This window comes from Pagrus pagrus (genome assembly GCF_965226575.1).
Source record: "Pagrus pagrus genome assembly, chromosome: 20".
NCBI lineage: Eukaryota > Metazoa > Chordata > Actinopteri > Spariformes > Sparidae > Pagrus > Pagrus pagrus.
The window spans coordinates 416550-421549 of NC_140207.1; the positions used below are offsets into that span (position 1 = coordinate 416550).

General features: G+C 46.1%; 1 protein-coding gene across 1 annotated transcript in view; it reads right to left on the reverse strand.

Moving 5' to 3' along the window:
- Positions 1-5000, reverse strand: part of LOC311249261 (receptor-type tyrosine-protein phosphatase mu-like) — a 157572-nt gene that overhangs the window by 98414 nt on the left and 54158 nt on the right. The window lies entirely within an intron of this gene.

A 5000-nucleotide genomic window follows, 5' to 3' on the forward strand; every position in this document is an offset into this window, starting at 1 on the left:
TGCTCTCTGGTCTCCCCAAAAAGAGTACTTTAAATCTCCAACTATTACAAAACTCAGCCGCACGTGTGCTGACGAGGACCAGAGGGCGAGAGCACATTACACCGGTTTTAGAGTCGCTGCATTGGCTCCCCGTCGGCTTCAGCATCGATTTTAAGGTTCCTTTACTGGTCTTTAAATGTCTTGCGCCCTCTTACTTATCTGACCTGCTTTTACCATATCAACCCTCGCGGACCCTGAGGTCCTCCGGCACCGGCCTTTTATCCATAACAAAACCAAGAACAAAAACCCACGGTGAGGCGGCATTTAGCCACTATGGCCCCCACCTGTGGAACAGCCTGCCGGAGAGCCTCAGGTCTGCAGACTGTTGATATTTTTAAGGGAAGGTTAAAGACACACCTTTTCAATCAGGCTTTTAACTAATATTTTAAGCTCTTCTTACGTTCTTATGTGGTTTCATCTTATTTTATGTTGTTGCTTCTATCTTGTTTTTTAAGACGATTTTAAACTTAAATAATTTTATTTGTATTATTTATCTTCAGTACTATTTTATTTATTATCTTGCGTATTTTTATCTTTTTAACTGTTCGCTCTATCTTTTGTCAGGGTTTTTATCCTATCTTATGTTTTAGTTTTTAGGTTCAACTCCAGTGTTTCGTCAGGGGGGTCCTCCACACTGGGAGCTGTGTCTGGGCTGCTGCTGGGGGTGCTGTCCCTGGGTCCCTTCGGCCCGGCCGGCTGCCGTCTGTCGGGTCGGGGGGCCTGGGCGCTGGTGCCCCCTGTGGCACAGCCTGTGACTCCTCCCAGTGTGGACGGCCCCAAAGGTGGCGCTTCCTCAATCCTCAGTGTCATGCCGTGTCTCCCTACTGTCAGTAGTGAGAGTGTGCAGGTATGTGTGTGTGTGTGTGTGTGTGTGTGTGTTTGTATGTGTGTGTGTGTTTGTATGTGTGTGTGTGTGTGTGTGTGTGTGTGTGTGTGTGTGTTTGTATGTGTGTGTGTGTGTGTGTGTGTGTGTGGCGTGTGTGTAGTAAGGAGGGTGGGAGGGACGGGCTTTCTTTGTTATTGTTTTATCTTTTATGTGTAAAGCACTTTGTGCTGCACGCCTGTGTATGAAAAGTGCTGTATGAATAAAGTTTGATTTGATTTTGATATGTCACAGTACAGAAACGACGTCGGCCAGCGTCGCTGCAACGAACACGTGTTTCTATGGATTTGGGATTTTGGGGATTTTTTAGCGGCCGGCGGGGTTTTAATAAAGAGGGCGGAGCCTGTCAGAGCCTGTCGGAGGCTGCTGGAGGCTGATAACACAAAATAAACAAACACTGAGACAGAGCTGCTGTCTGAAGGTGACTCTATGAAGGAGAGGAGGAGGAGGAGGAGGAGGAGGAGGAAGAGGAGGAAGAGGAGGAAGAGGAGGAGGAAAAGGAGGAGGAGTAGGAGGGGTAGGAAGAGGAGGAGGAGGACGAGGAAAAGGAGGAGGAGGAAGAGGAGGAGGAGGAGGAAGAGGAGGAGGAGGAGGAGGACGAGGAAAAGGAGGAGGAGGAAGAGGAGGAGGGGAGGAGGAGGAGACGTTTCTGATCGACATCTGGATCCTGTCAACTTCTTTTTATTGATCTTGTTCCTGCTGATCAGAGCTCAGATCAACACTGTGACACTTTGATCTTTTTCTTCTGTTCACTGTAATTTTATTTCTTAATTTCACATTTAAACGTGTCATTTTATTGATTTGTGTTTATTTTAATATCTTAATGTCTGTAAAGTTTTTAGTCACCTTGAATCTAAAGTGTTCGCTGCTCTTTATTGATCTGTTTCACCAGCTGATCACAACAAACTCTCCTTTTCTACAGGAGTCTGAACCTCCTCAGTCATCATGTCCTCCCACTCCCACACCCTGTAAGGACACTCCCACACCATATAAGGACACTCACACACAATGTAAGGACACTCACACACCCTGTAAGGACACTCCCACAACCTGTAAGGACACTCCCATACAATGTAAGGACACTCCCACACAATGTAAGGACACTCACACACCCTGTAAGGACACTCCCACACTCTGTAAGGACACTCACATCCTGACACACAGAGTTGAAAGCCTGCAGCTCCTCCAGTTAGTTAGAAGTGAAGGAGAGGATGAGATGAGAGGTGAAACTTCTTCAACAAACTGAAACAGGTCCAGTTGACTCCGATACAGAACTTAGAGGTACCAGTACCTGGATGAACCTTAATCAACATGTTATTTATTCAGATGAAATCTTCACTGGAGCTGCTGAGCTAAAAGGGTTAGCTGTAAATAACGTCTTCTTGATCCTGTACGTAACTGAAGAAGGTTCAGGACCCTCTACAGACACACATGAGCTCCTGCTCTGGGTCGGGCTGTGAGTACTGGTGTCAGCATCGGACCGACCTCATGAAAGCCGTCCTGAAACAGACACGCTGAGCAGACAGACGCTCGGACATTCAGAATAAAAGATAAAAATACAGAAGTAAAAGCACTAAAAGTGAGAGAGAGGTTTGGATCGTATGGACGAGCGGAGCGTGAACATCCGAGGTGAAAAGAGAGAAAGAGGGCGAGCGAGTGAAATATTCATACCATATTTTCTAAAAGCCTCGACAAACACCACACACACTTTAATGGATGTTAACACACACGCAGAAAAATGGTTTTATTTTCATGACCAATGCTGACCTGTGTGTGTGTGTGTGTGTGTGTGTGTGTGTGTGTGTGTGTATGAGAGAGAGAGATGCAGGAACGGACCTGAGCCGATGATTTTTATGTTTTGTGATCTTTGACGGATTATTTCCATCCAGAACTGAACCGACTGGAAACCAAACTGTGAAAACTGAAACGATTCACTTGAATGTGTTCAGACTTCAGGACGTGTCGGCGGCTCGGAGCTGAAACACGTTTGTTTACTGCGCAGAATAAAAAAAGAGATTTGTTATGTTGAACTTTACGTTTCTGTTTGTGTTCTGGTCCGTTTGTTCAGGGTTAGAAAACATCCTGTTGTTTCTTAGCACACCTGATTCTGTCTCAACAAACAGAACCGGTCCCGACGTCTCGTTAAACACATCCAGTGGTTTCACTCTGACAGATGTCAGAACACTTCTGATCCGATACGTATCGTTTAAACATATCGGTGGTTCGCTGAAGTGTTTTATTTTGGCGGGGTGTGGTTTTAATCTAATAAACTGATCAAACGGACACATTTCAGCAGGAAGCGATGATTTACAGTCTCACACAAACCGTCTCCATCAGTCACATGACCCTCAGTCTGCCCTGCAGGAGGCCGGCCCGTACGCAGCCTGACAGGCAGAATCCGGGGCAGAATACGAGATGATGAAACATGAAGCGGCTCGCTGTGACTTCCTGTTTATCTGCCACCACGCTGAGTCGCCTCACTGAGCTCTAAGTCCTAAAGCTTGTATGATGGACACACTGATTTATTATTAAACACACACGCACATACACACACACACACATACACACATGCACATGCACACACACACAAGCGGAGGCTGGTTTATAATTTATTGGAAGTAAAATGAATAAATAAAAATGAGCTGAAGACAGACGAGTGTTATCAGAGCGAACATCATCGTGTGTGTGTGTGTGTGTGTGTGACAGACACACACTGTGACACACTGAGCTGTGCTTGCTGTCAATCACACACACACATTTCTTTCTTTCTTTCTTCATGTTTCCTGCTGTTGATCCCAGAGGAGCGTTTGTTTGAATCCACTGACAGTCCCAGAGGGGTGGAGCTTACAACAAAGGAACAATCAGACTTATTTTGTTTTCTGATCTAGAACCTGACAACATCCTGAAGAACCCCAAGAACTTTATCAAGGAACCCAAAAACCTGAAGGATGACATGAACACCTCAATAATGTCACAGAAAACCTCTTCAAGAACCTCTGGACCCAGGACAAGAACCCCTGAGACCTACAAGAACCTCTGGACCCAAGACAAGAACCCCTGAGACCTACAAGAACCTCTGGACCCAGGACAAGAACCCTGAGACCTACAAGAACCTCTGGACCCAGGACAAGAACCCCTGAGACCTACAAGAACCTCTGGACCCAAGACAAGAACCCCTGAGACCTACAAGAACCTCTGGACCCAGGACAAGAACCCCTGAGACCTACAAGAACCTCTGGACCCAGGACAAGAACCTTTTGAGGGGCCACTACGACCTCCTCACGGGTCTGTAAAAAGGCATCAGAGAAAACTGTAAATACTGTCAGGATCGTTACATTTTCTGTAATTAAAATACAGTTTCTCTGTAATTTCACAAGGTTCTGGTTTCAGTATTGATTCTGTTTCCGTATGTAAAGAATGACATGATCTTTAAATACAGTCAGATGCTTACTAAAGTATCTTTTGTGTCGATTCAGAGTCACAGTTTTTTTTTATATTTGATCACAACGGATCGTTGTGAGAAGAAGACTGTTGCATCATGGGACAAAGGTACCGTAGAGAACCTCATTAGGACCAGGTGGACTACAAGAACCCACGTCCTCCCTCACTGGATCCACCAGGATAAAAACTGGTTCTGATAAAATTTATAAAGATCAAAGTTCCTTCAGATGGAACATCATCATTGTTCAGTTTAAAGGCTGGAGAACGTTGGTCTGATGTGAGCTGAGGGGCTGGGGGCGGGGTTATCGTGAAGTGGGCGGGGTTATCATGGGTCGGGGTGGGGTTATCATGAAGTGGGGGCGGGGCTATCGGGGGCTCAGTGGGAGAGACAGACAGGTATGCGGGTCTGTCAGCTGCAGTATGTGTTTATGAGAACATACCAGAGACAGGTCACCACTCTGAGAGGTGTTGAAGACAGTCATGTAACAGCAGGTCTGAGAGGCGGACATGTTGAAACCTGACACACACACACACACACACACACACACACACACACACACACACAACCACACACAACCACACACACACAACCACACACACACACACACACACACACACTCATTTCCTCCACACACTC